We start from the raw sequence: 13,380 nt of genomic DNA on the forward strand, positions 1-13,380 counted from the left end.
CGTCGCTAAAAGAGACGCAGTCCGTCTCTAAAAGCGACGCAGTCCGTCGCTTTTTGAAAAACGACGCAGTCCGTCGCTTTTTGAAAAACGACGCAGTCCGTCGCTTTTTGAAAAACGACGCAGTCCGTCGCTTTTTGAAAAACGACGCAGTCCGTCGCTTTTTGAAAAACGACGCAGTCCGTCGCTTTTTGAAAAACGACGCAGTCCGTCGCTTTTTGAAAAACGACGCAGTCCGTCGCTTTTTGAAAAACGACGCAGTCCGTCGCTTTTTGAAAAACGACGCAGTCCGTCGCTTTTTGAAAAACGACGCAGTCCGTCGCTTTTTGAAAAACGACGCAGTCCGTCGCTTTTTGAAAAACGACGCAGTCCGTCGCTTTTTGAAAAACGACGCAGTCCGTCGCTTTTTGAAAAACGACGCAGTCCGTCGCTTTTTGAAAAACGACGCAGTCCGTCGCTTTTTGAAAAACGACGCAGTCCGTCGCTTTTTGAAAAACGACGCAGTCCGTCGCTTTTTGAAAAACGACGCAGTCCGTCGCTTTTTGAAAAACGACGCAGTCCGTCGCTTTTTGAAAAACGACGCAGTCCGTCGCTTTTTGAAAAACGACGCAGTCCGTCGCTTTTTGAAAAACGACGCAGTCCGTCGCTTTTTGAAAAACGACGCAGTCCGTCGCTTTTTGAAAAGCGACGACCTAAAAAGCGACGGAAGTGACTGCGTCGCTTTTCCGTCAATTTTGACCAAAAAAGCGACGCAGTCCGTCGCTTTTGGCCGTCGTTTTTCGACAATTTTTTAGTAGTGAATCAACATCTTTTCTTGTTGGTAATGCAGGATCTAGGAGATTTGATGATTATAAGGCTCAACAAGGAAATTTTTCTAAGAAAAACACTATGACATGCAACTATTGTAAAATAGTAGGACATAACATTGATCAATGCTACAAACTTCATGATTTTCCTCCAGATTTTAAATTCACCAAGAACAAAAGGTACCAGAAAGGAGCTATGGTCAACAATGCCTTCAACACTAATGAAGGAGGCAATCAGGTGATGGAAAATTCTATAGATCCAAAGTCACTTAGTCAAGAAAATGTTGGACAACTTCTAGACCTTTTACATAAGATGAATCAGAAGGCTAGAGGAAAGATTGATGCTACTGCAAACATCACTTGTGCTGGTAAGGCTAAGTTTCTCAGTTCACATGCTTACTTGTTTAAAATTGACAGTAATTCATGGATTCTAGATAGTGGAGCATCTGAGCATATGATTTTTAATAGAATTCTTTTTTCTAGTTTTAATCTTCTACCCAAACTTATTTTGGTCACCCTTCCTAATTCTCATAGAGTTACTGTTACTCATTCAGGATCTGTTCATCTTTTGTCTGATCTTCTTCTACATAATGTCCTCTACATTCCTTTCTTTTAGCTCAATCTCCTATTTGTTCATAAATTGTGCAATCAACTTCAGAAGTTTCTTCTTTTTACTCCTAACAATTGTTTCATGCTGCAGGGCACTTCATTGAAGAGCCCTCTGGTGCTTGGTAAGGAACAAGGTAGTCTATATGTTTTCAAGTCATCTCAATCAACAGCTACCAAGAGTATCCCAAGCAGCTGCTTCTACAAAGAGTCTTTCTAGTTCTAGTTCTAATTGTTCTCTTTCCTAGTTCAGTAGCAAATGTTTTTACTTCTTGTTCTAGTTTCTTTGATCCTAATGTAAAAGAAAAGTTATGGCACTACAAATTAGGCCATATACCTTTGAGTAATATGAAGAAAATTGTTCCAGTTTCATCTTCTTGTTCTAAATTTTCTTCTCCATGTGTGATCTGTCCTATGGCAAGACAATCTAAGTTACCTTTCCCCAAAAGTCTTGTTTCTACTAAAGCTGTTTTTGATATGATTCATGTGGACGTTTGGGGACCTTACAAAACTCCCACACATGATGGTTTTAGATATTTTCTAACTATTGTTGATGATTTTAGTAGAGCTACTTGGACACATCTTCTTAGCACTAAATCCAATGCTTTTCCCATTCTCAAATCTTTTATTTCCATGATAGAAAGACAATTCAATTCCAAGGTTAAAATAATCAGAACTGATAATGCTTTTGAATTGGGAAGTGGAAAATTGCAAACTGATATTTTTCTATCCAAAGGAATTATCCACCAAACTACTTGTGCTTACACTCCACAACAAAATGGGATAGTGGAAAGAAAACACAAGCATTTGTTAGAAACATCAAGAGCTTTACTTTATCAGTCTCATTTACCTATTATCTATTGGGGGGAATGTTTATTAACAACCACTTACATCATAAACAAATTTCCTTCTAAGTATTAGACCATAAAACACCTTTTGAAATTCTTTTTAAATCTAATCTTGTTTATTCAACTCTAGGATGTTTTAGGTGTTTATGTTTTGTTTCTACACTTCCTCCTCACAGAACAAAATTTGACCCAAGGGCTCTACCTTGTGTTTTTCTGGGTTATCCATATAAAGTTCTAAACCTAAAGACAAAGAAAATAACAATTTCCAGAAATGTTGTCTTTCATGAAGAGTACTTCCCTTTTTCATCTGATGTATCACATCTTTCTCAAAGAATATTTCTTGTTTCCACTCCCTCTTCTGATTCTGATGATTATACTGTTCCTTCCAATTTTGATATTTCCTTTTCTGTTTCTGACCCTATTCTTTCAGATCCCACTGTTTCAGAACCCTCTTCTCATATTTCTGATTCTCTTTCTACTACTTCTCCTAGGGATTCCAGTATTTCTCCCAATAATCCTGTTATTGATAATTTGCTTAGAAAGTCTTCTAGAATTACTAGGACACCTTCATATCTTAAAGACTATGTTTGTAATGCCCTTCAACCTATTTCCTGAGTCTTGTTACCCCTATTTCCTTGTCTTTCAACAAATTATCTTCTATTAATCAAGTCATGCTCACCTCTGTTTCCAGTGTCCATGAACCTGTTAGCTATGAACAGGCAGCACATGATCCAGCTTGGCAGGAAGCAATGAATAAAGAATTATCTGCTCTAGAATTGAACAAACTTGGGATGTAGTTGAATTACCTCATGGGAAAAAGGCTTTACATTGTAAGTGGGTATATAAAGTGAAACAACATTCAGATGGTAGTATTGAAAGACTTAAGGCAAGGCTGGTTGTTTGAGGTGATATTCAAAAAGAAGGGGTGGATTACAATGAGACATTTTCACCAGTGGTGAAAATGACTACTAATAGGTGTATTCTTGCTTTTGCTGTAAAGAAAGGATGGGATTTGTTTCATTTGGATGTCAATAACGCCTTTTTACATGGAGATCTTGATGATGAAGTATATATGAAATTTCCTACTGGGATTACACCTCCTTCACCTAATCATGTTTGTTTGTTAAAGAAGTCTATTTATGGTCTTAAGCAGGCATCTCGCCAGTGGTATTCCAAACTCACTGGAGCTCTCAGTTTCAAAGGATATAGTCATTCTCTAAATGAATATTCTTTATTTTTTAAGAAAACAGACAACTCCATCTCTATTGTTGCATTTTATGTAGACGATTTCTATTAACAGGTGATGATGCAACAGCTTTACAAGACTTAAAATTGTTTTTGGATGCTGAGTTTAAGATTAAGGATCTTGGGAACTTGCATTTCTTTTTAGGACTAGAAGTTATTCGCGAACCTAATGGTTTGATTCTGTCTCAACGCAAGTTCACCTTAGACTTATTAGCAGAATTTGATTGTTTGCATCTTTCACCTGTTTCCGCGCCATTGGATCCTACTGTCAAATTAAAGGCAAATGGTGGTATCCCCATGAAGGATCCAACTTCCTACAGGCATTTATTAGGAAAATTGAATTACCTTACTCACACAAGAGAAGATCTTTCTTTCACCGTGCAACATCTTAGTCAGTATATGCAAGATCCAAGGGTTTCCCATTTTACTGCAACCCTATGAGTTCTCCGCTATTTGTTGAAAGACCCTGGTCTTGGTCTCTTTATGAACAGTGATTCATCATATAAGTTGCTGACTTTCTGCGATTCTGACTGGGGTACCTATCCGAATTCACGAAAATCAGTCAGTGGGTTTTATATCTCCCTTGGTTCTTCTCCGATTTCATGGAAATCGAAAAAGCAAGCTTCGATTTCACTCAGCTCAGTTGAAGCTGAGTATAGATCAATGAGAAGGGTAGTGGCAGAACTCACCTGGTTGGTTCGTTTATTCGACGATCTTACTGTTCCGATCTCTTTACCAGTTCCTCTTCAGTCAGATAGTTCAGCTGCAATCCACAACGCTGAAAACCCGGTGTTTCATGAACGAACGAAGCATGTAGAAATCGACTGTCACTTCGTTTGTCAATATTACCTCGCCGGACTCATTTCTCTTTCTCATGTTCGTTTATCTTCTCAGCTTGCCGATCTGTTCACAAAATCTCTTGTTGGGCCTCTTCACCATAGCCTTCTTCACAAGTTGGGAGTGTTATCTTCCCCTCCAACTTGAGGGGGGTGTTGGATTTCATAGCTGCCATAGTCACACGAGTTTCAAGGGAAATGAATGGCTATTGTAATGAATAGAGATAGTTGTTATTGGAGAAAAGATGGCACCCAAAATTTGTGGCCTCGAAATCAAAGGAAATTTTCTCAGCAATATGGGTTAGATAGCCAGAATTGCCTACAGAGTTCTATGACCAATCTATACTACCTAAAGTGGGAAAAAAATTGGGTAAATTAGTCAAAACGGACGTGTGTACTTCAGCAACTCTTAGGGGACGATACGCAAGAATTTGTGTAGAGTTACCCATTGGAATACCAGTTAAACAACATGTCTTTATTGGACACCATAGACAATCTATTGTCTATAAAGGTGCTGATGTCTTATGTGTTAAATGTGGTGTTCTTGGACACACCCTTCTAAATTGCTCCATTCCAACTAAGGTAACACCAACTACTAACACAAGCAAAGTCAACACAACTATCATTGGAAAGAGTGTCTCAGCGCAGGTAGCCGAAGTAGCCGATGAAGACGAAGAACAACCATGGCAAACAGTAACCTTCACGAAAAGGAAGAAACAGAGCAAGCGTCAAACACCGAAAAATCAAGAGATCGAAACAAGTATTAGCATCAATATGTTCCATGCCACCACAGGTAAGTTCCTGAACTCGCAAACTTTTAAATACAAAAAGAGTTCTAACAAAAATCTAGGCTCACACCATTAGGGTGAACAATCCAATACAAAACATCAAAACCAATCTCAAAGGATCGTCAACTAGAACGTACTCCTCAAAAATTCAGATCTCAGATTAATGACGTCATCAATGACGTAATAAAGAACCAAAAAATAAATGAAAAACCACAAATTCAAAGGTGGCAACAACAGTAGCTGCTAAGATATTAACCTCTATATTGCCCCCTACAGACTTGCCCCCTAAGGCTAATTATGAATCTTCTCCTATAAGTATTTCAAACAATAGCTTGGAAAAGACTATTCTACCCACATATAATAAGGCATTGATGGACATTCCCACATCCAACCAACCTGACATCCATTCTACAACTATAAGCATAAATAACAATACCGTGCCCCAAAGTGACACATCTACATTGGATAATATAATTTTAAACAATATAGAGAACTCCTTCAAATCGGAAAAGACCTTAAATTATAAACACATCCCAGAACAAAATATACAATGCCTCGAAGATGATCTTTTTAAATCAAATAAGATAATAAATGACTCAAAACTCCAAAAAGAAATTATTCCTAATACAAATACTACAAAGAATGGAGACAATTCCTTGAATACCTCATGTATTCCCATCAAGTCTATATCGATCGACTTACATTGTATTCCCATCGAGTCTACCCCAATTGACTTAGACTTAATTGACAATGTAAGTTATTTAAAGAATCCTGATGAATCCTCAAACTCAAAACAATCTGAGCTTACTCTAAACCCCTCCGAATTTTCCTCATCCACACATCTCATTCCATCGTCTCTCAATATGGGAGATACCAAGACCCAACTAGCTAAACCAGATAATGAATGGGGACCCCCTCCCACCCTTATTTTCCCCCCTTGGGTACTGGAGAACATGATCGAACAATGGAACCCATAGACATAGACCCAGGAGATAAACCCATTATTATCAAAGATGATGCACACTCAATAAATAAAAGAAGTGCTAGAATTAATGATAGAAATAATAACAGAAAAAACAATCTTAAAAAGAATAAAGGTGAAAATATTCGAGGGGAAATTCGAAAAAAGAGTCATTCTTATTTGTCCATTGAATCTGTTAAAAACCTCAAAGATTATAAGACATCCGTGGAACTCAATGACAAGAAACCATGTACTAATGACGAACCCAACCTCAAGGGAGATGGAGAGCTCAACACTTTTGGAGATAAACTTACCATGGATAGCACCACCAAACCTAAACATTTAAATGAATCAAATAATATGGAATTGTAGGGGTAGTAATAATGATGATTTTAGGAGGAATTTTAGAACGACTGGCATAAACCTTCATTAGTTGCTCTCGTAGAAACCAAAATGCAAGATCATCAGTCTTTTGTTGATGATTTCCCTTTTACAAGAATGATTCAAGTCAAGTCCAAACAGTGGGGAAATCAGGTGGTTTAGTTGTCCTTTGGGACGACAATTTGCTGATGCTAGATAACATTGCAACTACTAGCCAGGAAATCTACACCATGGTTAAAATTCGTTCTACAAGTGAATCATGGTTATTCAGTTGTATTTATGCTAGCAATCACCGGAACATTCGCAAAATTCTCTAGCAAAATCTCAAAACTATTAAAGATAACTATACAGGTAAATGGCTTATTGGAGGGGACTTTAATGAACTTATGAATAACTCTGACAAATCAGGGGGGAAACCTATTAGTACACCCCGTATGAACGATTTCTGGGATGTAGTTAACTATTGTGAGTTGATCGATAAGGGTTATAAGGAAAACCGATACACATGGTTAAATAAACGTTTTAAAAATAGGTCAAAACTTATTTCTGAACGTCTTGACTGCTTCTTTGCAAATAATGAGTGGCTCCTTAAATTTCCCAATGCTCAAGTACATCATCTGCCCCGTATCCATTCTGACCACTGTCCTTTATTAATCTCCCTATTCCAAGACTATCGAAATAACCATCACAAAATATTCAGATTTGAATCAATGTGGGTCTCCCACCCTGACTTAGTCAACATCATCAATGACAGTTGGGTAAACAAACTAAGCATCACTAATGCAATACCTGAATTTATTAAAAATGTTACAAGGTGGAATCTCAATGTTTTTGGAAACATTTTTATAAAAAGAGGAGAGTTAGCAGGCGCATACATGGCGTTCAGACTTCTCCAAACTACACAACAAGCTCCTTCCTCTCAAAACTTGAAAATGAGCTCATTAATGAATATAATAATATCTTAAAATTGGAAGAAGATTTTTGGAAGCTTAAATCCAAAGTAAACTGGCTAAACGAGGGAGACTCCAACACAAAAAAATTTCACACTACCACACTTAATAGAAGGCAAAGAAACAGAATTATTGCCTTACAAAACGAATCTGGAGAATGGCTCTACGATCACAATAACATCAAAGAGCTTATTTTCTCCCATTTTCCAATCTATTTAGGACTACTAATACAAGGTCCCTTAAAACTTCACTTGAAGTAGGTCTGAATACACTAGAAACTGAGGATATTTCTCAACTAGGAGAAATTCCCACTGAAGGGGAAATCGTTAGTGCTATAAAGTCTTTTCAGCCTTTTAAGGCACCAGGGCTTGACGGATTACACCCATTCTTCTACCAAAAATATTGGAATATAGTTGGAGAGTCTGTCATCTCCCTATGCAAGAATGCTTTAAAAAACGAATGCATTCCTAGGGAAATTAATATGACTCATATATGTGTAATAGCAAAAAATAAAAATGCATGTACCCTAAAGGATTACCGGCCAATTAGCCTTTGCAATACTACTTACAAGACCATAACTAAAATAGTTGCAAACCGCTTGAAACCATTAATGAACAAACTTATCGGGTCGTGCCAAACAAGCTTTCCTAAAAAATAGACAAGCGACCGACAACGCCATTATCATCCAGGAAATCGTGTCGCATTTCAGGAAAATGAAAGGAAAACATGCAAATGTGATTTTAAAAGTAGATCTTGAAAAAGCTTTTGACAAAATTGAGTGGTCCTTTATACGAAGTACCCTCCATTACTTCAACTTTCCTACCAACATAGTAAATCTAATAATGTCTTGCATCACAACTAGTAGTGTGGCAATACTAGTAAATGGAAATCATACTTATTATTTTGAACCTACTCGAAGAATAAGACAAGGAGATCCTCTATCACCATATATCTTCATACTACGTATGGAAATCCTTTCTAGGAGAATTGAGTCAGAGGTGCACCAAAAACGATGGAAACCTATCAAAATCTCCAACAAAGAACCAAATATATCACACTTTTTCTTTCCTGATGAATTGACCTTAATGACTAGGGCAAAAGACAAGAATTTCCGTAATATCAAGAGAATTTTGGAGGAATTTAGTGCAGCCTCTGGACAAACAATAAACTATTCTAAGTCTAAAATATTTTTCTCTAAGAATTGCCCCAAGGAGACACAAACTCACATATCCAGTGTTATGCAAATTAAAAGTGGGCGAAACTTTGGGAAGTATCTAAGTTTTCTCATTTTTCATAAGAAACCCACTAAGAGAGACTAACAGTTTGTAATAGACAATCTGCAGTCTAAATTAGCTAGTTGAAAGACTAAGTTTTTAAATATCGCGGGACGAACGAATCTTGCAAAGGCATGCTTGAACAATATCCCCACACATGTGATGCAATATATATATATTTTTTTTTTAATGTTGGGTGTTTCCCCTTTTATTGAAAGCTAAAAAGAAATGACCCAGGTCCAATAACAAACAACCAAACTAAGAGCAAAAAAACAAAAAAAAAGGAAAGAGCAGAAGCAAATCTCAGACATTACAACGTCTTCTTCCTCAGTTGTCCTCATTAGCTTTCCTAAAAAATGGCCACAAAAACTTCAATTTTCGTTGAACCAGTATTATTGAGTTGAGTGAATTCCACTTGGACACTTAACCTCTCACAAGTGCCATGAAATCGATCTCCTTGAAGACTTTTTCAGCTCACAATGGATTCTACGACGTTAAAGTAATGAGCCATCTATATGATTCAAGATGCAGTCAAAGTGAAACACATCCCTTGAATCCTTCCCTTCACATAGAATGAGTTCAGAAGAACTGATACCACTGTGAGAAGATCCATCTCCAAGAGGTAATTTCAACTCGACTGATCTATTCTATTTAATGCTTTCGAAAATGAACGACAATCATTCAACATATGAATTTTTTATTGCCATTGCAGTAGCTCATATTTTGCATCACCGGAGACCATTTTGTTGCTTAGTCATTAATTGTCCGGCTGTGTATTAAATCCCTTGTTTTGCATCTTTCTAATCCGTAAATTTGGGGTTTTTATTTGTTCCATTACTACTATTGTCTTTGCATGTTGCGGTAATTCCTGTATGCTATAAAATTGGTTGACATCTGTACCTGCAAAATGAGCAACATGATTAGCTAGAAAATCGGCCAAGCTGTTTCCTTCCCTAAATGTGTGCACCACCTCCACCTCTACATTCACCATCCATCTTTTTATACATTGAATGTCAACTGAGATTGACCATGGAACTTCCCACACTCCATCCAACATTTTTTTTAACAATCAATGAATCAGTTTCCATGATTAAAGGTAGTAAGCCATTTTCTAAGCAATATTTCAATCCTGCTCTAAATGTTTTCACTTTCGCTACAACAGCAGTACATATTTCCACATTTCTAGCTTTAGCAAAGATTAGGTTGCCTCCCTCATCTCGAACATAAATGGCTGTGGAACCAGGCCCAGGATTCCCTTTACTGGTGCCATCAGTATTGCATTTGAATCTACCCATGGGAGGATGCTCCCAATACACAACTGTACTACAGATTAATGGTGTATATTCCTCCAATACCTTGACTATCAAAGGCTATGTGTTAGGAAGATTTCTTAGCCATGGATATCTATTTTTGGCAAAGAGATACAAATAATTGTTAATCTCCATAAACATGGTGTGTGTAGACATAGTTCCTCCATTCCTAACAATGTTTCGTATCTTCCATATTTGCCAAATAATGAAGATAGGAACAACATGAAGCAAAGGTTTCATCTTGCTTCCACAATCAGCTTCCCACCATAAATTTATCACTTGTCTAAATTGAACCATTGGCCCTTGAATACCTGCTGCTTCTGCAAAAAATTTCCACACACTATAAGTTGTAGGGCAATGAATAAAAAGGTGATCACATGTCTCCTCTACATTAGTGTTGCAAATACAACATTTGACAGAATCAGTAACTCTTAGTCTCACCAGTACCTCTCTACTAGGAATTCCCATATACCACAGTCTCCATATTAAAAATGAGATTTTAAAAGGCAACCCTTTCTCCCATATAAACATTATCTTCTTAATCGTATCTCTTCTTCCCTTCATTAGATTCCAAGCACTGCCAACAGAAAATTTGCCTATATTAATAGGCATCCACCATGGCTTATCTCTATCATCAGATTTATGAATGTTGGCCAACTTCATACAAATGTGATTACTGACTTCTTCAGTAACAATCTCATTTAACAAAGTGTTATTCCAACCCTCCTCAAGCATTAGTTGATTTACATATTTTATGTGACTATGAACATGGTCAACGGGCAAGTAGTAGTGTAATGCTCCCAATTGTGTCCAGTTATCAAACTAAACACTACACTGACCAAATTTGGGCTCCCACCAAATCTCTTGTTCCATGAAGTCTCTAACTTATAGCATGAGTTTCCATACCTGAGAGCCGCCTCTCCATTCTACTACTTGAGGGCTATATTTTTTACAGTACTTGTTCCACATAAAGTTAGACCATAATGTATTAGTTGTCCTAAAATTCCACCATAATTTAGCAAAGAGTGCCTTAGAAACATCAAATAGAGATCTAAAACCAAGCCCTCCTTCCTCCTTTGGTAAACATATGTCATCCCAAGCAATCCAGTGCTTAGCCTTTCCACCCTCCTTGAAATTCCATAGGAATTTAGCAAAAATCCTATGAATATCATAAATAACACATTTTGGGGGACAAATAGCAGATAACAAGTATATAGGAATACTTTGTAACACATGATTAATCAACACTGCTTTACCTCCAAAAGACAACAATTTGCCTTTCCAAACCTGCAATTTGGTTTGAATCTTCTTAATTAGCTCTGAAAAGTGTACCTTCTTCTTTTTAGCATGTCCAATAGGACATCCAAGATAAGTCAAAGGAAAGCATCCTCTAGTAAACCCTGCAGAATCCTCCACCTCTTGAACAATAGCATGTGCAGTCTTGTTGAACATGTAAAAGAAACTCTTCCCTTTATTAATAAGTTGGCCTGACTGAGCTTCATACAATTGAAGAGTTTCCATTATTAATTGGAGATATCTCTAGAGGAAAGCATCCTCTAGTAAACCCTGCAGTATCCTCCACCTCTTAAACAATAGCATATGCAGTCTTGTTGAACATGTAAAAGAAACTCTTCCCTTTATAAATAAGTTGGCCTGACTGAGCTTCATATAATTGAAGAGTTTCCATTATTAATTGGAGAGATCTCTAGTTTGCAGATGCAAATATGATGGTATCATCTGCATAAGCAAGATGATTCAATTGATCACTCCATTTGGGCAATCCAAAACTCTTAAATTCATAATTGTAAAACAAATGATTAAGAGCCTTTGTTAACACTTCTGTTGTCAAGATGAAAAGAGCAGGAGATAAGGGATCCCCCTGCTTTACCCCTCTAGTAGAATGAAAAAATCCATGAGCCTGACCATTAACCAGTGCAGAGTACCAATTATTGGCTACCAACCTCCAAACCATATCCAACATCTTGTTGTCAAAGCCCATTTTCTCTAAGACTCTAATCAGAAACTTCCAATCTACCCTATCATAAGATTTAGCCATATCCAATTTGATGACCAAATTAGTAGGCTTCCCTCTCTTTCTTATCTCTGAGATTGTTTCTTATGCCAATAACACATTTTCAGTGATATTTCTTCCTTTCACGAATCCTGACTGATTAGGAGAAATTAGCTTTGGCAAGATCCCCTCCAACCTATCATGAAGAAGTCTGGAAATAATCTTATTAAGAAAATTACTCAAACGGATTGGCCTAAGGTCTGAAAAAGATTGAATGATATCTTTTTTAGGTATTAGGACTAGGTTGGTATGAGTGATAGACTTAGGCAAAGAATGACCCTAAAAAAACATGAACCACCTTCACGATATCTGGCCCAACTATATCCCAACAAGTCTGATAGAAGTGACCTGTAAACCTATCTGGACCACAAGCACTATCAGCATTAAGCTCAAATACCACTTTTTTGATTTCATTCTCTAGAGGTAATGCAGTCAATCTATCATTTTCATCTTGTTTTATTTGGGGTTGTTTGTACTGTAACAAAGATGCTTCAGAATCAGTAGCTCCCCTAGTGAATTGGTCTTTAAAGCTCACTGCCTCTTCTGCAACTTGTTTATCCCCCATAGCCCAAGAGCCATCTGTTTTCAACATTCTGTTAATAGTTAACTTTTTTCTTCTTCCTTTTACCAAACAATGATAGAATCTAGTATTTCTATCTCCTTCCTCAAACCATTGCACCCTTGCCTTTTTCCTCCAATACTCTTCCTCATAGTGAATATAGAGCTTTAGTTCAGCTTGAGCTTGCTGCAATACTACTCTATTTTCTGGGGATGGACATTCTTCAAAGTATTCTTCTTTCACTCTCACAATTTCCTCCCTAATGGCCAATTGATTAAAGATGTCTCCAAATTTCTCCTTGATCCACTTTGATAGTGCATGTTTAGTTCTTTTTTGCTTCAACTTTAGTTGAATATATATATCATCCACATCTTCAGACACCCAATTTTGTTGCACCACTTCTTTAAAGTCTTCTCTTTCTGTCCAGAACTTTAGAAACTTGAATGGTCTAACAATAGTATGAATGTTAGCCCCACAAGTTAACAATAATGGAGCATGATCAGACCCTGTTCTGGCCAGATGCTGCAAACTAGTGTGACCATACAACTCTGAAAACCTTTGATTCACCACTACTCTATCAACCCTTTTGAAAATGCAATCTTCATTTACTCTACCATTCCACCAAGTAAAAGGACTTCCAGAGAAGTTGACATCAAATAGATCACAAAAATTAATACAGAAGGCAAAATCTTCATATTCTTGAGGATACATAGGTAAACCTCCAATTTTCTCCTCTCCCCCCATTATT

Source organism: Solanum tuberosum, unplaced genomic scaffold (genome assembly GCF_000226075.1).
Source record: "Solanum tuberosum cultivar DM 1-3 516 R44 unplaced genomic scaffold, SolTub_3.0 scf00232, whole genome shotgun sequence".
NCBI lineage: Eukaryota > Viridiplantae > Streptophyta > Magnoliopsida > Solanales > Solanaceae > Solanum > Solanum tuberosum.